This window comes from Mus caroli, chromosome 16, assembly GCF_900094665.2.
Source record: "Mus caroli chromosome 16, CAROLI_EIJ_v1.1, whole genome shotgun sequence".
NCBI classification, from domain to species: domain Eukaryota; kingdom Metazoa; phylum Chordata; class Mammalia; order Rodentia; family Muridae; genus Mus; species Mus caroli.
In genome coordinates, this window is record NC_034585.1 from 47,107,432 (window position 1) to 47,129,916 (window position 22,485).

General features: G+C 39.2%; 1 protein-coding gene across 14 annotated transcripts in view; it reads right to left on the reverse strand.

Annotated features, from left to right (window-relative positions):
- Bbx (BBX high mobility group box domain containing) overlaps positions 1-22,485 on the reverse strand; it is a 243,810-nt gene that overhangs the window by 107,998 nt on the left and 113,327 nt on the right. The window lies entirely within an intron of this gene.

A 22,485-nucleotide genomic window follows, 5' to 3' on the forward strand; every position in this document is an offset into this window, starting at 1 on the left:
AATTTCTTACTAGTAAGACTTTAGTGTTTCTCATATATTCAGGAGTCTATTAAACCAACTTCAAAAAATTTTAGGGTTCATCTTGAAGGTATGTTACCAAATAGTTATATGTAACCCTATTCCAATTTCTCCTCTACTACAAATACCGTATATGAGCTGAAATGAAGAAAATGCATGTTCTGGGAGGAGCGAAATGCAAGTGTGTCAGCCATCTCACTTGGAGACATGAAGGGCCTTAGCCTTTGTTCCCAGCCCGTAACTGTGACTCTTGGGACCTGGTTAGAATTGGCCACCAAGAAAAAAGGCAGTCAGAAATTTTGCACTGTTTGGATTTCTAACAAGAAAACAGCCAATCCCTCTGACTCCATTATAAAGGAAAAACAAAACAAAAATAGCTGCCATATATTAAAATAGGAATCCATGACTTCTCAAATTGAAGCAAGGCAAGAGGTGGCCACAGTCACTTCCGGATTTAGACTTGTAGGAAACTTGAGAGGTTTTTTAAGTAAAGCTGCAGCACGCTAGGACTGCATTCATAGCCCAAACAACGGTAAAGACTTCTAAACCTGGGCCTACAGGAGGTTAAGGTTCAACTTAGCACATGTGTATATGCATGTGCGTGTCTCTGTGCGTGCGTGTGTGTGTGTGTGTGTGTGTGTGTGTGTGTGTGTGTGTGTGTGTGTGTGAATATGTATATTTTGACACAGGCTCTCATATATAGCTCAGACTTTTCCCAAACTTTCCATGCCCTTCAAACTGGCCTTGAAGTAGTGATCTTCCTGTCACAGCCTCTTGAGTTCTGCGATTATAGTCACATGACACTGTACTAACATGAAAAAAATTGAAAAAATGATTATATATGTGTGTGTGTGTGATAGAAAGGACACATTTGTTCACACTATATTATAACCCTGAGTGTATTTTAAATTTGTATCATTTAGTGAGACATGAATGGCTAAAGTATTGCTTTTAAAGTTAAAATTACCAAGTTTATTGATAATAAAAGATGGCAGAAAGAATGGCTTAGTTTTTTCTTCTCGCTCAGCTTCTGAAATGAGATGATCAATACAGGACAAGATCCTAAGGGGCAATTTTATCCTATTCTCCTAATGAGAGAAGCAGACAAGGAAGGATGTACTCAGGGCAGTTCACAGCTCTCGAAGTCCCTGTTCTACAGCAGATTCCTTAAAGACAAACCAGCGAGGAGCAGTGATAAGGAAACTCGGTGGTTATGCAGGTAGCACAGAAACCAACACTGACAATCTGGTCATCTGTAAAGACAACGTCTGTGCTGACTGACAGAATCTGTGGTTTCGGGGACTTTCACACTAACAAAATCTTAGTCAAAACGCCGAGTCATGAGGAGACATCGTGCATGGGAGACATCACTTACAGTTCATGAGAGCTAGCAACTGAGAAGTAAATGCAGGGTGGTCATGACAAGATAACTGAATTATTCCAGTGCCAATGCTGGTGGCAGACAGCTGATGAAGGAAAAGAAGGGTTGGGAAAGAAAGGAAAGGGCATCTCACACAGGCACCAGTTTCCACTTCCCCTTTCTCCTTCCCTTCAATTTCACTTACAGAAGTCTCCCTGCTAACAGTGTTCAAGTGTGACTCTGCAAGTAGCTTAAAGTTGACCCCGCATTACCACCTCCAACACTCTTTTCAGGAAGCAGCTGATTAAATACCCTCGGGGTAAGTGGGCCAGGAATAAGAAGCTGTCAAACTGACAAAGTAGTGTCTTACCTCTACAGATATGGTCTCCTGTCAGACACAGTTCCTATGTCCTTAAAACCTGCTTCTCAACTCTGGCAACCTCTTGTTAGTTACATAGCATGCAGCTTTTAAAAGCTTATAAATCCTTTTTTTCCCCTGCGCTTCATGTTCTCTACAGTTTGCAACTTGTCCTCTGCTACTGATCTGGCAGAGGCCATCAGAAAGCCATTAAACTACATTTCCATGATAGCCAGCATTTCTTTCCAAAATACCTAATCAATTTAAAACTCACAGATTCACATGTATTATAAATCTTTGCCTCACTTGGGGTATTATTTGCTCTTATAAAATGGGGTTTGTGGGACTGGGAAGACGGCTCAGTCAATAAAGTGGTTGCCTTGAAAACACAAGGACTTGAGTTAGATCTCCAGAGCCCTTGTTTTGTTTTGTAACAAAACAGCAGCAGCAACAACAAAACAAACAAACGAGCCAGATGTGATGATGCTTGCACTCCCTATCCTGGGGATAAGAAACAGGCGGGTCCCTAAGGCTCCATCACCAGCCAGCTTAGCTACTTTACAAGATCCAGGCCTCTGAGAGGCCCTGTTCCAAAAGGGAAAAATAGCTGGCACCCTAAAAACTACACTCAAAGTGGTCCTTGAGGCACATACATGCAAGTGGCCTTGCATCCCCACATACACAACACCCCACCAGAAGAACAGGATCCCAAAAGCAAGTTTCCCATGTGAGACTCATCCACAGTCAGCATTCAGCATTCTGACTCCCAGCACAGCAGCACTAGCCGCCTCAGCTGTGAGCACACAGTATGGATCGAGGGCAAGTGATGTTCAAATTAAGGAATGATAACTTTAAAAGGTCATGTGCATGCCACTGGATCTGATATCATTTCAGCAAACCATGATGCTAATAAATACATACAGTTCCGTAAGTTCTCCTTCTCTAATAAAATGGCTATTTTCTTTTAGCTGAAGATACTGCCTCTGTACTTATTAAATGACAGCACTTTTACAGATAAATAAAACTCATGAGAAAGCAGCTTAAAAATACAAAAGTTCACAAAACAAAATACAAACAAACAACAACAACAACAACAAACCAGAATCCCACTACTTTAGAGAAACACTAAACAGGAAGAAACCAAGAAAGGATATCAAAATTGGATGGGGGGGATGGGGCAGGGGAAGTCAATGAATGTTTTGTTTTCCTACGAAATCCACTGTGGTCATATTTATATACCATAATTCCAATTTTAAAAACCATATGTATGTTTACATTTAAATACAAGGTAAAGAGGCTAAACACCACAGGCTCACAACACATGGATGGGGAATAGTGCACTGAAGGTGAGGCCTAGTTTCCTTTGTGCTGCCGAGTATGATTCTCATCTGACTTATAAGCAAAAAGGCACTAGCAAGTTAATTTAAAATCAATTATTTTAAATGTAATTTAGCAAGACAGAGTATCAAATTTCTGAGGTACAAATCAATATGCTACCTTGGAAAGTCACTTTCTCTTGCCAAGCCTTTCTGTGACCATGAGACATCTTTTCACACTTGTTCAAAATGAATTGCTTCACTACTTAATTACTGCCACTTGGCAAATAGGCCTTTTGTCTGTAATTCAATTATTGTGGGAGGTTTAGAGTTTGAGTATTGAGAAGTGAAGCATTTACTTAACTATATACAGAAATAAAAAAGATTCAACCTATCACAGTCATTATAAGAGTCACTGAGGCAGTGCATGCATGCCAGGCTGCCTTTATCTTTTCTTTAAGTTGCACCAAAACATCTGCTTTAGTTCTTTAATTTGTACCATTTCTTCAAATAAAGAATTTTGGTATAAAAAAAAAAAGGTGAACTCTATGGTCTATGTCTATGCCATGGCTGCCCTAGGCTATTAGCCAGTGTTCTGGCCTATCGTGGCAAAGGACATAAACTGTTCTGCCTCATTTCCTTAACTCAAGTGATTACCATACTTTGATTAGAGACCAGAGTCGAATTGCTGCAGAGAGGCCCCTCCCACAAAGCTCCTGAGAGTGTCTTTTCACCTAGGACAGAGAGTTTTGGTTTGTGGGTGTGTCTTCCACTCTCTGTGGAAGCATGGCTGCCATACAGACTGCATTCACTGTGTGATGAATACGTGATCTGTCCTCAAAATAACCAAGCTCGAGAACAAATGTCAGAGACAGTTGAAGAAAACGGTGAATCATGTATAACCTTAAGAATGTGCAAAGGAAGGAAAGAAATATCTCTTAAGGAAGAAAGGTTTGCACTTCAAAGCTTTCTTTCCCTCAGTCTTGTTTCCAATGCCTCACGAATGTACTCTAAATCTCTGACTTAAAAAGGAGGAATGAAATTAGCTTGCGTGTAGTACTCTGACGGACCTCCTTGTCCCTCTGCATTTCCTTACACTGCATGGCTATGAAGAATGTAGTGTGTGCTGTCATTTTACACTGTGTTTGCAATGCTAGCATGATCTGCAGCTGCTGTGAACACTGCCTCCTCCAAGGACCTGGACTGACTTATGACCTGCAGGTATAAAATTCAGAGACTGTGACTGTGTCACAAAAAAGTCAAACTGACCCTTAGATAAGCAACCTCATAAAAGTATACACAAGATCATTTAAATTAGTAAAAAAGTAAGTGTGGAAATTTCCAGAATTTAAACAAAACTACAACGCATCTACCTTATTGTTCATGTATATGGAATGTGCCCTCTGTGTCCAAGTGGTGGAAACTTTCAGTCACCTAACTGGTTCTGTGTAACTTAGTGATGCACACCATGCTAACCCAGCACTCCTCAGTGAGGACACTTTTGGCTTTCTGGATGGGACAGGTACTTCATTGGCAAGACCTTTCACTCCTTAGCCCATGCCCACATTCTTCAAGTTCCTTCTCCAATCTCAGGATGAAGCAACCTACATTCACCCCACCAGTGTGACAAGGTCTCACCAATTTCAAAGCACTTCCTGGAGGGTAGTAGGGCCTAGCTGGGAATCACTGCACCATCTATAAATGAAAACTAATTTTAAGAGCAATCTCAGTAGGGCTTTTATCTTGGTGACAACATTTCAACTTCCATTTCCCAGTTATTTCCAAGAATACAAAGTCCATTTACTATTTCCTACAATATCCTTGACTGGCTTACTTTTTTTTTTTTAACAATATATGACTTCTTATAAACCTCAAGTTATAAAAATGTCTCTAATATTTCTACTTGTGTTTATTTTTGAACTATCAAAATAGGTTTGCCCTTCATGAAGTGGATATGCATTGTCATCATTTGCCCTTCATGAAGTGGCTATACAGTGTCATCATTACCACCATCTCAAGGGCTTACACTACTTAGATGCCATGTTACTCAGAGCTGCAGGAAATAAAGAACTCTTCTCTCTGCTAGGTCACATAAAGATGCACACTCCAGGATCTACTGGGAAAGGATGGTGTCACAAGTCTGGGTTGACTAATAAACAGAACAATGAAAAGCTCATGAGTCATCTTTCAAATATGAACTGCCACTCTTACATTTGCAAAAGAGCAATGAAATTCCAAACTATGATTATTTAGAATTGTAAATCTCCATTTTAAATTATAATAATTTTACAATGACTTAGCATGAAAGCCGAAATGTTAGTGCTTCCCTTACTTATCCACATGCAGCAAGCCTGAAGGACCTGTCAGTAACTAAATGGCCCTTTAAGAAACTAGCGTTACAAGACCTAACTCAACCGAAGTACAGATTGTCTCCTCTAAATATTACATAAATAGTGGTTTCTGGTTCAACGCTGGCCCTCTCTCTGCCCTTTCCTCCAACAGTGTAATTATACTGTCAGGTACAGCAAGCCCCACTGCCTTCACAATATGGCTCTCTCACCAATCAGCATGCTCATTTTACATGGAAACCACTCTGCTTTTACACGACTATGAGAAGACCACTTGTGCTCCTTGGCCTCTCTACAAATACTGGATTCCTACAACCCTACTTAGATTTGGAAACACTTCGTCTTGGGAAGAACCAAAGATGGTATGTTTGTCTGTCTCTGCTCCACTTAAAATAGGCCGCTCAGATGTGTTGATAAAGCCTACTTTTATTTTACTGTGTATGTATGGTGCCTTTTACAGTCCAGACTTTTCTAAGCATCAAAAGTTTTACGTGGTCAAACATGTAGTTTCCCCCTGTCATCCAAAACCAGGGATTCCTTGTCCACGTCTCACTATCTTCCAGGTACAGTGGTTCACCAGGAAACAACTAAAAAAAGTAGAAATTTCCTACTATAGTTATTTATTGCTACCAGGATTTCTGCTTTAAAAATCCAGTTTTGATTCTTTTTAGGTTGTCATAGGCTGAGTTGTCCCAATGAGACAAGTGTCACATAATAAAATAAATTAATGTTCAGTTAAAAATCAGGTTTGGAGGAAGAGTAATTTCGAATTCCACATGGAGACATTTTTAGACCAGTAGATCTCAACCTGTGGGTCATAACTCCTTTGGCAAACTTTTATCTCCAAAAATATTTACATTTTAATTCATAACAATAGCAAAATTACAGGCATAAAGTAGCAGCAAAAATAATTACATAGTTGGGGTCACCACAACATGAGGAACTGTATTAAACATGAGGACTAGCATTACAGAGGTTGAGAACCACTCCCTTAGACAGAGACTTCAAGATGGGAGAGAGAGGGTTTCCTAGAAACCCTACAGTACAATTCAGAGGAAAGTGTCTGGGTTGTTCTAGTATCTTCATTTTTATTTGCTTGTTTTACTTTTCTATTAAAAACAAACAAACAAACAAACAAAACCAATGCTAAAGCAAGTGATCACATGATATAAGAGACCTGTTGCCCCTAAGATTTCACTTCTACTGGCCATATACTGTGCCCTTTTTAAAGAGGCTGTATTTTGATCATCAGAAGATGCCTGCTGCTTTTGTTATATCTGGGGTATATTAGGTATTTAATTAACATCCATTAAATAAATGTTTCTGCAATTGGGAATCTATTGTACTTACTATACTCAGGACAATATAACCCAGAGAAAGCTAAGAAAAGATGGTGACAAAGCCCCCTCAAAATCTAAGAGACTGAATCTTGAACAATTTACTACTTATATACATTGCATACTGAAAATTCTACATTGTTGTGCCACCTTACAAAGGAAGACATGAGCTGTTTGAAGCATAACTGAAATCTATATTATCTATATTGGAAACCTTGCAATTTACAAACTCATACTCAACAAGAAATCTGATACTACCGATACCCTTTTGAAAGCAGTATATAAGTGTTTAGAATGAATATATGTCAAGGCTCAGAGAGAGGAAGAGGAGGGCAGAAAGATTCTAGAGTTGGAGGCAAACTCCAAGGAAACAGTGTCCTCCAGATGCACAGGATACATATAACACTTCACAGAGACTATGACAACACACACAGAGGCTGCACAGGTTACCAACGAGACGAAACCCCAGCGCTGAGAAAGATAAGTGGACACAAAGCCCCACTGCTTACAGAGAAGCTATCGCCAATTGATACCTCCAGGAAAAGGAAAATTAGTTTTCTCTGATAGGGTGTCACAGGTATGTCAACCACACTGCAGGGCAGACCCCACGTCCAGGAATACAAAATGAGCTCCTTTGTGCATGTTTTGTTTCGACTCATGTTTTTGAGGGAAAAGAACATGGCCTTAGGTAAATAAGGAGGTAGAGAGAACCTGGGAGAGTTTGGAATAAAGGAAAGAATCCGATCAAAATATAGTGTATGAAAAAATTAATCAGAAAATAAAATTCAAGTTCTTAAATATGTCTCGAAAGAAACTCCAGATTACTTGTCAACTCCGTATGCCGATATCCAGGTATTTCATGTTATTGGGCTAAAATTTAACAGCACAGACACTCCCGCGTTTCTTTTATCCATAAACTTGTATGCACAGTTCCCAGGTTCCTTGCTCACTGTGTTACTCTGGGGGAACAACCTAATCTTTCTGTACCCTCTCACGCTATATACAGAAATAGGAAATGGTAGTCTCTATAAATCTTCACACCTAGTCATGTTCCTACTTAGAACTCTGGCTTCCACAGAAGTGCTTATGAAGATCTGGTGTTATTATCATTGCAATTAATCACAGAACATAAACATTCAAATCAACTTAAAATAAGTTACAATTAGCAAGTCCTAGCTACAGGCTCATTAACATGCACAGCTCATGCATTCAGTACTGCTGATCTGCTACAGCTAGGTGTGCTAACCTTAGCTCTGCTGCTTGTTTGCCTGATGCAGGTTCTTTACTCTTTCTCATAGCCTGGAGCTCACCATGTAGCCCAGGCTGGGATCAAACGCATGACAACACTGCCTGAGCCTCTAGTGCTTTAGTGTATCAGTGAATGCTGCAAAAAGCGAATACTTCTGTATCTCAAAATCTGTAAGAAAGAAATGATAGAAGAGAAGGAGCTAAATAGAAATAATGGGAGACTAATTGGAAACTACTTGGCGAAGGTGGCACATGCTTGCAATCCAGGTACTCAGGAGCCTGAGCAGGACTCTCATAACAGACTAGCCCAGGCTACAAATAAGATGCTATCTCAAAAGCAAATAAAACAAACAACAACAACAAAACAACGCCAAACTACCAGCTGCAGCTTATAGTAACAAAGTCTTGTATAATACTATATTTCTCAAAAGAATTAAAATAGTCAAGGGAGAAAACTGACAGACCATGTGACACATATGTGTATATATATATATATATTTTATGTGTGTGTACATGCTTAAAGATAAAGAGACCAAAACCCTCAAAAGAATAATAAATATACTGCATACAAAATTCTTTATATAATAAGATTATGAGTGGATTTATTTTAACTTTTTTTGGTAATTTTACTATTTTCTAGTGTTTCCTTAGCTTATAATAAAACAAAACAGAACAAAACAACTATCTGGGTATAAGCTTCTATAAGGCATAAACTCTAAATTACAAAGTTAAATGAAGATATGTGTTAAACTTGTGCGTACTATTATTATTGTGACTGTTAATGACAATTTGGAAAATAAGAAGGAAATATTCCAGAAGATCAGGCTAGTGGCGATTAACACGTAAGAACTTGAAGCTGAGTATGCTCGCACACTCCTGTAATTCCAGCACTGATGAGAGACCGAGGCAAAAGGGTCCAGAGCTGGACTACATAACTGAAGAAGGAAGAACAAGAACTTCAGAACCGTATGGAATATAAGCTACATCTGCCCAAAGCAGAAGGCTCGTCACCCGAGAAAAACCAAGGGTGTTTGTCTAATTGATGGCCATCATACCCGCCCGGTTTTCTCCACTTTCTATGATTTCATAAGTATTACAAAATGTTCAAATGGCTCCAAAAGCAGGCTCCAGTACTAACCAAGCATGCTGTGATAGCACTTTTACTAACAGAAGAATTTTAAGGTTTACACAAATCTTTGTTTTCATCAGCAACCAAGATTCTGAGGAAACAATTTGTTTGAATTGTACTATCTAGTTCAGAATGCCACAAGCTAAATCTAGGACACAATAACAAGGTGCCATCTAGTGGACGTTTTGTGAAGTTTCTCTTCACATGTATACTAAAATGACATAATCTTGTATAAACGTGAGGAACTGTCCACCCCTTACAGCCCCTCCTCAGCAATTACTGATCTTAGCTAGACTAACTCATTAAATCATTTAATATCACACACTCACACATACACACACACACACACACACATCACTATTTGGCAATATTAATATTACATTTGAAGTTAAACCTATACCACCATCACACAGGACAAGAACAGGCCAATGAAAATTTAAGATGTCCAGAAGACAAATAAAGATGCAGATATAGTCTGAAGGGAGAGCCAGCTTAACAAGCATGTTCTTATTTACTTGTGCTAATGATACAAGATTATTATATCAAGAAGTATAATTACATTAGGAAGGTAATTATTGTTATTCTATGCCATAGCAGAACATATTCACTTATGCTAACCAAGCTCCATCTGATAGTTAGAAACCAGCAGGACTTCCAAGAAGGACTTGCACAAAAGCAGGAAAGGAGGTCATGTCTCTGTCAGCACAGCTGCTGAGGCCTTCTTATACCAGCAGGCACGGCAGCAACAAGAGTCATAACCAGTTAAAACGAAGCTGATGCCACATGGAACACAGTATAAATACACATGGCTGAACGAAGGCTGAAAAGGGGGACCAAATAGTCATTTCAGTTATTCTTCCATAATCAAATAAACGTTCACATTTATATTTAATCAAGCAAAATCAGTATCTACTTGAACTATCACAGTTGCAGACCATTCTTGGGCTCAGATTACATCAAAAGAGGTTTGCAGCGTGTGCTGCTTACTTTGTCAACTTAACACAACCAGACATGGCTGGGAAGAGGGACTCTCAAGTGAGGACTGTGCCCATCAGGATGGCCTGTAGGAAAGTCGCAGGGGCATTTTCTTTACTAATGGTTGATGTAGGAAGGCCCAGCTCTCTATGAGTGGTGCTGCCCCCCAACAACTGGTCCTGAGTGCGACAACCAGGCTGCGTGAGCCATGGGGAACAAGCCAGTGAGCAATGTTCCTCCAGAGTCTCTTCTTCCGTTTCTGCCTTGAGTTTCTAGCCTGACTTGCCTCCATGATGCACTGTGACTGGGACATGCAAGCCAAATAAACCCTTTCCTTCCCGAGTTGCTTTTGATCGTGGTGTTTTGTCACAGCAACAGAAATCAAACTAGGATGGGATGGGTAGTAGTTTTGTTACATGTTTTTAAAGATAGTGCATGCATAGCATGTGTGTGTGTATACATATATATGTGTGTATATACATATATACACACACATCACGTATGTATTAAGCTTTTCTTTTAGATTTCTTTAGAATTTCACATTGTAATATAAAAATTAATAATTTACTTGAAAGACACTCTACTCTGAAACGTTTTATGGATCCTGTCACAGCTCATTTCTGTGAGGACTTCTGCATTTGTTACTACTGATCCTAGTGTTACAGTTTGCAGAATAATTTCAGCTTAAGGAGTTATTCTTTTAAAAGTGGAACCATTCATCTCATCAGAGGCGGCACTGCAAATCCGATTCTTGGGTACCATCCAACTTACAAAGGGAGAAAACAAGATCCACAGATATCAAAGGTTAACTCAAGTGCACTGAGCTAATTATCGTCAGAGCCAGGGTCTCTTGATCGCTCGATTAGATCTCTTTCCCTAAACCACACTGACTCCTTCTTTTTCAGACAGAAATGAGATGTCTTCATTAATATCGCCTTAAGGAAAGAGAAACCTCCTTAATCGTCTACGCTTTGATTCTATGAGGTCCATATGGGAACTGCTACTTAGGTTGGTCTGAAAGGCAAACGAGGGAGTTAAACTGAGTCCATCTTCCACCATGACATCAGTGGGAATGGGATGAGGCGACTTCTCAGAACAAACCCATCAGTTTGGGAATCTGTGTTGTTCACCAAATGGGTACAAGGAGACATTTGTTTTCCACCAACTTTGTCCTCTGCGTTTGCTGCGACTGTGGGGGCAGAGCCACCTCAGAGTGGGCGCTCAGGAAGCAGGGGCCCACATAGAGCACGCATGGCCTGGCACTCAGTATTTGAGAAGAGAGTCCTAATTTTCCTCACAGGTGGCATCTTTTCTCTCCCACCATCTCCCAGAGTAGGTGGAGATAGACCACACATTCTTTCTTCTTGGACTGGTTCCTGTCACCATGTGTCTTCCTATCTCTCAGCCTTTGGGACAGCTGACACTTGTAGCTGACTTTCACATTATGGTTACGGTTCTCATCGCTGTAATTTTGCACTGTTTGTCTTGCTATTCACAGAACCAGATTCTGACACAGTAAATGTACATATGAAGTGAAAGCTATTTGCTATTTCGGATGCAAATACTAACTGAAGATAGACGAATGCCTTGGCTATTTCACTTATCTCTAACTTATGGTTCACCTCATCCAGTCCTAGAGGCAGCAGCCCCGCCAATCTAAATAATCCTAAGGCTGGAATTTGGAAGAACTCTCTACACTAGATTTCAGCTCAGGCTGAACACAATTCGCCTGCATTGGCTTTGAAAGAAGACTGAGGACCATAGTGATAAGACAAATCTCAAAGGGGTCCTTTGTAGGTTACATGCGAACTGCTTTTGAGACTGAGTCTGTAGACATCTTACTTTGGCTCCACCTCTATACAAACTGCTCGGGGAGCCTAAGAAAAGCAGCTTTGAAATGTGCAAGTACACAGATTTTGTACTGCTGCCACGGGCCTGCAGCCGCTGCCAAAGGAACGGGTGAGTCAAAGCAGCTCACACACCGCACTTCTCCATGTCTTCCCTGTACTTGGCAGCAACACACTGGGATCAGTCATCTCGCTGATCATGCAGACTCCAGAGTCATTGCTAGAGCAAAGGTTTCCTGTCCAAGAACTTTCAACTGATATAAAAGTTAACATTTCAGGGCAAAGAGGGTCTTTTTATGCAATTATGATATACTTGGAATCTGTGACAAATTAACAGGCCACTGATACAGTGAGTTCCACACTGCTGGACTAACACCAGGACACCCAGAGCCATCTTTCCAGGTCAAAGGTGGTACTGGCACTTACTCAAAGAATAAAGGCACACCAACGCTCAAAGCTCCTAGCACCAGTTGTGCAGCCAGAGAGCAGCAGTGTATTCACACGTGATGACTCTTTCCAGGTGCTTGTGACATTTACTTCTAATTTCAAGGAAATTAAGATAAGGTACCAGTAAGCTCTACTTTTCTCATGTAAAACAGATGTAGTATTAATGATTTTGGGTCTAATTATATCAGACACAAGTATAACTATTTTTCTCTCTAAAACTTTATATTCTGTGATTGTACCACTGTGGTTATCACTGAAATCATACACATGCAACATTAAACAGACTCAGCAGGATGTATTTATATATCTATTATCTATATAGATACACACACACACATAACAATAGCAATTAAAACAAAGAGGTCGTGAATCTGTGGGTATGGGAGGCAGAAGATAGATGGAAGGAGGGAAAAAAGGAAAAAGAAAATGATTTAATCATATTTTAATTTTGAAATATACATTTAATTTAAAAACTGTGAGACTGCATTTCTCTATTAATATTATCTAATAGACTCACACGGACTGTTTCTACTTAATTTTAACTATACTATGGCTTGACTCTGACCCCAAACTCCATATGTTAGAGGCTTATCCACAGTTCAAGGTTCAGAACTTTTTAAAATAAATTTTTCTGGGGAACTATGTTCTTACTGACTAGATTGAAGCCATTACTGTAGGAGTGAACTCATTACCTTCACAGAGGATTAACGCAATTGATTTTGACAGTCTTTGTTCCTCTCCAGTGCACCTGGTCTTTTCACTCTTCCGCCTCAGCTTTCCTTAAGGGGCTGGCCACTGGGAGTTTGACCATGCTCCAGGGAGTATGGACAACACAAACCGAATACTGTTCCCTTCTCCTCCTCCCCCTCCTCCTCCCTGCTCCTCCTCTTCCTCCCCCTCCTCCTCCCTTCTTCCTCCTTTTTCATTCTTCTTCCTTATTGGGGCAGGGGGAGGTCTTAAGGGTGGAGAACAGACCTGGAAAAACTGGGAAGTGTTATTGGGGTTCATGACATGAAATTCCCAAATAATCAATAAAACTACACACACACATAAGAAAGAAAGAAAGAAAGAAAGAAAGAAAGAAAGAAAGAAAGAAAGAAAGAAAGAAAGAAAGAAAGAAAGAAAGAAGGAAGGAAGCTGGGGCCTTTTTTGGACACTAGCATCTTCGCCTGAATTTCACAGGCTTCAGGATCAAGAGAAAAAAAATCATCTTATACATTTCCCAGACTGTGGCATTCTGTTGGGGGGAGGGGGAAAAGCACAAAAACCCTAAACATCCAATTCTTCCCTCAAAATGATTACATAACTAAGACTCAGAATAAACTGTGCAGAATACCTAGCCTGCGTTCCTCACGGAAATAAATTCAGGTCAAAATTAAGACATCTGCTCAAACTGCAGAACAAGCCAAGCCTAAGGGTGCTGCGCTGAGTACAAAGTCATCCAGAGAATTTCTTTCCGTCCACCACTGAGAAAACCATAAAGTTACATTTTAAGGCAACTTAAGTTTACTATTGTTTAAAAAGTAAATCATTGACATCTCTCCAGAGGAGTACAAAATCTTCCTTGGTTAAAATCAGTGTTCAAATGTCAAAGTGTGAGCCGGGCGTGGTGGCACACGCCTTTAATCCCAGCACTCAGGAGGCAGAGGCAGGCGGATTTCTGAGTTCAAGGCCAGCCTGGTCTACAGAGTGAGTTCCAGGACAGCCAGGGCTACACAGAGAAACCCTGTCTCAAAAAACCAAAAAAAAAAAAAAAAAAAAAAAAAAAAAACTCAAAGTGTTTGAACACTAAAGTAAATCTGTATTAGGGCTTGGCCACAAGCTGCTTGTTCCTTCCCCAGAGTCTGGGGAGCTAAAGGCTTGGTCCCAGCTAGTAGTTACAGTCTTTGGAATGTGGCTGGATTCTGAGGGCTCTGGCTCAGCCAACAGATTAAACTCTTGATGGATTCCAAAAATGTGTTAATTCACTCAAGATGATATTTTCTAGTGGATATTTGCCTACAAAATTTGTGAAGTCATCATTTTTAATAGCTGAGTAGTATTCCTCAGTATAGTATTTACTATTGCGTAAATGTACCACATTTTCTGTATAATTCTTCTGTTGGTACACATCTGGTTTGTTTCCAGCTTCTAGCAATTATAAATGATGACATAGTGGAGCACATGTCCTTGTTATATGTTGGATCTTCTTTGGTGTATATGTTCAGCAGTGGTATAGCTGGGTCTTTAGGTAGGCCTTTTTCCAGTTTTCTGAAGAATCACCAGATTGATTTCCAGAGTGGTTGTGCCAGCTTCCAATCCCACCAGCAATGGAGGACTTTTTGATCTTAGCCATTCTGATTGATATAAGGTAGAATCTTAGGGTCGTTTTGATTTGCATTTCCCTGATGGCTCAGCATATTGAACATTTCTTTAGGTGTTTCTCGGCCATCCAAGATATCTCAGTTGAGAAGTTTCTGTTTAGCTCTGTATCCAAAAGGACATACATGGAAAGGTAGGGGAAAAAATGGAGCAGAGACTGCAGAAAAGGCTATCCCATATGCAGATATCAAATCCAAATACTATTGCTGATGCCAAGAACTGCTTACAAACGGGAGCCCAGTTGGGTTGTCCTCTGAGAGGCTCTGCCAGCACTTAACCTATACAGATGCAGACACAGTCAACCATTGTGCTGAGCTTGGGCACCCAGTGGAAGAGATAGGGAAGGCCTGAAGGAGTTGAAGAGGATTGCAACCACATAAGAACAACAATATTAGAACTTATAGGGACTAAACCACCAACCAAAAAAGAATACATGCCTGAGTATACATGGCTCCAGCTACATATGTAGCAGAGGACTGCCTTATCTGCCATCAATGGGAGGGGAGGCACTTGGTCCTTTGAGGCTTGTTGCCCCAGTGAAGGGGGATGCTAGAACGATGAGGCAGAAGTGGGTGAGTGAGTGAGTGAGTGAGTGGGGGAGCACCCTCTGAGAGGCAAAGGGGAGGGTGAATGGGAGGTGGGCTTGTGGAGGGGAGACCAGGAAGGACGAAAAATTTGAAATGTAAATAAATAAAATAATCAGTAAAAGAAAGCTGCTGTGACTGGGGTATCAGATCTACCTGAAGGAAGTATGTGAATGGGCATTTTCTAAAGAGATAGACCTGTCCTGCTTCTCTGGCCTCTTTGCTGTCTGGATGACTTAGGGTAAGCAGATCTGCTGCCTCTTTTCTCCGTCACAGAATACTTGGATTTGACTCAGGCCCAAAGCAATTAGAACAAGAGCATATAGCCATAAATGGATTTTTCAAAAGTGAACTATATATCTGAAACTCTGGTCCAAAATAAATCTTTCTTCCTTTTAAGTATTTTCTTCTCAGGAATCTGCCACAATGTATGGACTGTCAACATGTAGTACACACCCATTGCTATGTAAGGCATTCTTGATTTTTTTTTTTTAAGTATCACTATGTGATACTTTTGTGATACTTTTTTTGAATAAAATTTATTATTCTCCAAGAAATTAAATTAACTTGATACCCTGTACTTTGGTGAACTGTAACACACAGCAAATATACTTCTAATTCTCGTTCATTTCATAGAAAGGGTGATTCCTAGCTTCAATCACTGAAAGATACATTACACTTCAACATCATCCTGAGGAGCTCCCATAGTACAACGAGATTTCAGAAGCACGCACTGTGAATGAAGGGTCCAAATACCTCAAAATGCTTCCCACTCCGGTTATTTCCCTGGAACAGCACGTTTGACTTACGTTTGAAACCTGGTGTCATGTCCTAGATCCCCCAGTTCACAGCACATATCAAGAATTTTTCTGTGAAGAGATCTAATCCCACCAATATTTATACAGACAGTCATTTAAACATAAGAACATTGTTTCCCAGATAATCCGCGCTGACTCATATGTGAATGTGTAAGACCTTATTTAATACACAGAAAGCTCAGGTGAGGAAGTTGTTAAGGTCTCACAGAGTTGAACCCAAGGACTCTGTCCTAGCAGTCAGTTCCACAGCGTAACCAGAAAAACACTCCTCTGCAAATGTGTCTACACACTTAGTAGAACCATTCCATATTCTAATAAGGCCTTTTAGTACTAGTCACGGTGTTTATAACTTCCCCTAACACATTCATCTTTCTGTGCTATTAGAAACAAAGAATCACAAAGGCTTTGAAAATAGAAGATTTCCAGGAGGCGGAAGGAGGGAGAGATAAAAATTGAATCTTAAAATTAACTTACATTTCTAAATATATTATTTATTACTTCAGTGCACCACTCCATTGTGAATATTTAGTTACTCTGGAGACTTAATATTCTTTCCCTACCTAAATATTTACAACACTGGTTTCTCAAAGAGACCATCAGTTTGCAGCTCTATATGAATCTAATAAAATGTGTGAATAGTTTTATATTGCTGCACTCAATTTTACAATTCCTACAAGTCTTCTGGGACATCATTCTCAGTGTGCTTCTGGCTCTGTCCATTTCATTCTTTGATTTTCTTTGGTTTAAAAAAAAAGTACTCACTGCTTTTCACTAAATAACATACACAGATTCTTTTTCTCATCTTAGTTATGATATTGATGTTTGCTTTCACGAGTCAACCTTGGAGATGAAGATTTGATTTTTCCTTTGGGGATCAAAATTCAGAATAAATGCTGATCTCTGCTACCTGGCTCTCTTATTAACAGTCTCAACAGTGAGCTCAAATCTCTGCAAAGATCAACATCAGAATGCACTACATGTGATCAAGCCTTGCAGTTAGAGGCACACACACTTATTAGAGCTGCCACAACTGAATGTGAATGCTTATTTTGATTTCTTGACACTACCTCCAAATCAAATAACTTTTGTTGGTTAACTGCAGGATGCCCAGCTGAGTCAATGAGCATATTTCAGACAGCTGCATCTTGTTTATCAACCTAAAGCCGCTTTTGTTGAAATGCAGGTTGTACAAAGAAAAATAAAAATAAAAGGGACAAAAGTCGGGGGTGGGGGGAACTGTTCAACAAAATGACATCTATTTAACGTATCTAAGGATTAAACAGCAATGTGAAACATACAAATATTCCTCAACCTCTCCTTTAATGGAAATTGAGTTTAGAAATAAGTAACATAAAAAGTGAACAACAAAAATTTAAAAGGAAGAAAGGGGAGAAAAAAAACCTCTCCATCCCTATTTCAAAACAAAAGCAAATAAAGCAACAGTGCCCTACCAGGATGCCTTATTCAGGGATAGTGAGGTAGAGAAGGTGGCGTGAAGGCGGTGTACTGCTAGGGTCAGCAGTGGGTATTATTCACTGTCTATCAGTACCTAATCTTTACTTCCCAAACACCTTACAGTATATGTTGTTTTAAATTGCAAACTAGTATAAACAAGATTATCAAATCCACTCTAAAGTAAGTTTCAATTTATTCTCATTAATTCACTCAAACATATACAGGTGAGGGAGACAGGATGTACAAAAGCCCGAGAACCTCAGTTTTAATCCCCAGCCACCACAAAAACAAAAGCAACAACATTGCTTCACATGCCTAGAACCCCAACATTGTGGTGGTAATGGAGACAGGAGCTTGCTGGCCACCCCCAAACTGGGCCCCAAAATCTAAAGTTTATCTGACTTAAACTCCCAGGGCACTGGCTTCCCTGGGTCCAGTGTGTTTCATAGAAGCTGATGGATCACTAAGTGATAAACACATACCGAGTTTACTGAGCAGCACATGGTCCAGAGGCCACACTGCCACCTACCTTATTATAGCAAACATATCTATCTATAGGAACCGCTTAAGGGTTAAACAACAGCATATAACAATAAATGGATTTTTTCAAAAGCAGCCAGACTTTCTCTAAGCTCAAAACAGTCTTTAACCTAAGGGCAAAGATGCCACCATTCAAAGGAGCCACAGTGCTTGGCAGACACAGAGAAAGGAAGTTAAGTGTCAGCTGGCTGAGTATGAAAGAAACAGACATAATCAGAGAGTTAGGAGGAAGTGGGTTGGCAGACATGCAGAAGAAAACCCTCTTAAAAATATGCCAGTATCCAGGCAAGCATCCTTGAGGACACTAGTCCCCAGAACAATGATCAATCTTTGTTTTCTGTTTTTCATTATTTATTTTTTATTCAATAAAACCTAGGCAGCCTTTTAGAAATATGTATTTTACAGGTACCGGAATAAATGGTAAACATATTGGGAAATTACTTCAGGAAAATTCACTGCTTTCTTACTAACATGTTAACTCTTGGACAAAATGAATATTGTCCCAACAAGAACTACATTTTATGAGACTATTGGGAACTACTTTACCAAATGCTTTTTAATAATACAGATAAATCTACTTTTGGAATAATTACTCGGATAATTACATGCAGATCAAATTTGAGATTTTAAATTCATTTCTAGGTTTTCTATAAAACAAGAGTATTTCTATAAATAAAAATAAAATCAAATATATAACTGTAATTTTATTCTGAATTTTACACTTCTAGCTTCCTTCAGAAATTTTTCTATCAAAAACTTTATATATTTATTAATATCTCCACTTATTTATGGAAGCTGAAACTTGTTAGTAGTACTAGTTTATTATTAATATTTGCTGCTTGTTAGAAATACTAGCTTATTATTAATATTTGCTGCAGTTGAAATAAGGGACTATGTCTCTCAGAGGACATTAAATTAAGAATGCTAAACTACATCTATAGGTTTGGCAAAGCACTCTGAAGCCAAACCAAATTAATAAAATGCTAAGTGAATTAAAAGTACAAAAGGAACTTAAACTGATAATTTGAAATATTAATGTGCGCACTTAATAGGTCAAGCATTTTACATTAATCAAAGAGACAATGTAAGAGCCGTTAACAAAAGCTTTCTCAGAACTATCAGTAAAGTTTTGCATTCATGTAATTTCTCCCATTTTTCTTTTACAAGCACAAAAGCTTGCTTTTCTCCTTATATTTCTAAGCAACAAAAACTAATCTGTTCTTCAGATATGATGGCTAACTTCATTTTTGGGAAACCGAACACTTGGAGTTTGGGTAAGTAAGCAGTTGGTAAGCTCGCCAGCCAGGTTCAGGTCTCAGGTGTTCTCGGTACATGAAGGCTACTGATGGGAAGCTATCAGCTATACTTTTAATGATATGTAATCTAGTATTTAAAAGAAACTAATATGATTTTTCAATTTCAAACTTGATTTAGTTCTACATGAATTTTATTAAAATTAAATCCTTTATTAAACATTTCATCCTTTTTCATCTTTTACATTAAAAATTCTCCCCTTGCCTAATTCTTCTCTTTAATGTAGACACTGTTAAACTCAAATGAGGATTTCAAAAAAACCAGATGAATAACATTAATGAGATCCGATTATTTTCTATCCCTGAAGGTCAAAAGGGACCCATTTGATCTGAGCTCTCCATTAAGACCCTCGGGAGAGATGCTTATGATATACAGAAAGATGTTCCCCTACCCTCTGCCACCTGATCTCCACATCGTGTGCTTTTGGTGCTTGGTTCAGAGAAGTTTATAATCAGAGCTTGTCTGAACTGGAAGAACCAATCGTCAATAGAGATGGGAAGACTGGGTGAGGGCAGCCCGAGAAGGACCAGCCTCTCTGTACCATTTAACAGGAGTCAGTAGGGAAGGACCAGAGCAGGAAGCCAGAATATCCTGCTTCCAGCAACAGACGCACAGACCCACTGACTCCAGGAGAGGGTAAAGGTAAATGAGTGGGGCGAGAAACGACCTGGGAGTTAGTGCTCGAGCACATAGAAAGGATAGGGTGAGTCACTGTTCAGAGCCACAGGAATGGGGGTGAGGAGTAGAGGCAAAAGGGCAGAACTCAGGCGTTAGCGCTGAAGAATGAAGGAGGAAAGTCAAAGGCATTTATCATACTCGCTCTACAAAGGGGAAAATGTATTCTTTCTCCAGAATAAACCAAACCTAAGCAAGGAAGACACAACGCAGAGTTCAATGTATACCCTGTTTGATGAGTATGAGACACAGACGTTGCTGTGGTGTAAATATGAACCTAAAGCTCAGTTAGGTCTACAGATTCAGACTGCAGGTATGAATCCAAATGGCAAGTCTTACTCATTTTAATTAGAAGATGCATACTTTTCTAGAGTAAAGTTCAAGAATACACTATTTGTGTTTTACTATAGCCATCTGAAACAGAACTCATATTCAATACTCATGATGCATGCCCTACCACATTTAGTAAAATAATTTAGTAAAATGAGTGCATACCATCTTTCCTTTCTATATACACTAAACAACCATTAACTAGACAACCCCAGTAGGTTAAACCCCAGTACCCTTCCCCAGGAATTTCAGAAATCAGATGCAGTTAAGATGTTCCTGACAAGACATAAAACACTGATATTGCCACGTAAAATTATAGACACTCAGTCTACTCATATCACAATATTAAGATGTGGATATTACAGTTAGGTTAAACTTTATAAAAATATAATTAGATGCCAGAAGAATTACTAAGAAAGTGAAAGTGGGTGAAGGACACAGATGGAAAGTCTGGCCAGGACACCTTGGACTTATACATTTCAGAGTGTAGAACTTTCTAGAGGCAAGCAGGACACAAGCTTATCAAATCTCACAGCTGGCAGGAAGCCTCTGTTGTAGCTCTCCATCTCTACTCAGATAGGGGAAGTATATATGTCTCTGTACTTTTCATTCATCATGTGTGAGCTCTATATCATCACTTTCTGGAGAAGAACACTTGTTTAGCAAGCATTCACAGCCACTTGAGGATATCTACACTTGGTAAAGACGATCTATGACTACTGCCAAACAGAGACGCAAGTTACTGCTACAACAGAACTAACTTAAAAATGAGGATTATCAAGCTTATTCTTAAGAGAGTATCCCAGAAAAAAAAATCATTTAAAGCTGCCCAAACAGAAATAAATACCCTTAAAGGACAAAAATATGGCAATAATCTAAACAGCGTCTAACAATTTAGGAGAACTTGAAGACAAAGAGGAAAGGGGCAACGGCATTGCTCATGCAAGTAGAAACTGTAACAAAGTCTATGAAACACATCATTTCATAGCATTTGAAGCTTGGCGCATCTTTGACCTAACAGTTCTGCACACATACCACAACAAAAAGTACTCCTAGAAAGGGAATCTACTAAACTTTTCAGAACTTTTCTTCTACAGTTTTTTTTCCTCCATGAAAACACACACATACAGACACACACACATGCACACACACAGAATGGTAGCAGCCTAAATGGGCATCATGGAATGGGGCATTTTTATACAACAAAAGGCTATAAACAACTCTAGTCATGAATTAGCAGTGTGACCAGAGATGACTCAGCCATGATGTTGGAAGAACAGATTATTGCAGGAGAAAATACAAACAAAACTTCATAGTGGGAGTAAAGGAGTATAAAAAAACACCCAAGAAAAGCATGGGAGTCCCACGTCCAACACTCACAGGGTGGAACCTGGCAGAGTACACAGTGATCAAAGACATCGGAGCCAGGATAGGTGCTCAGTCATCCATATTCATGCTATTCCGCATAGTTACATGTATGCATGCATATATACATACATACATATATATATATATATGATATTTATACATAATAGTGTTTGGTAAGAACTGTGGGGAAACCTTTATTTTTAGAAAGCTGTCAGAAATAACTTGGTATTTTAAAAAACAATTTAAAGGATATTTTTAAGTATCTGCAAGTAATATGTACTTAGAACTATATAAAAAAGCATCTCATTAAATCCATACAACGACTTGAGGTAAATATTTTCAATTGCAGCTTGTATACGAGGAAACTGGGATGCCATATTGTTAAGCGGGTGCCTAGTATATCAGAGTTAGCAGCACAAGAATTTAATATGTATCCAACTCTGTAAACCATGACATGTGTACTAGGTAGCACTGCTAAAATACAACAGCAAACACAATGTCCAGAATGGAAAGAAAACAGATGTGTTAGATAGATAAGAGTTCACTTTTGTATCCTGAACATTCTAAGAGTCTGTGCTAACTTTCATAACACTTTCATCATAACACTTTATTAACAATTGTCACAGCTTAGCCTAAATCCTAAGCTCTCAAAGTGGC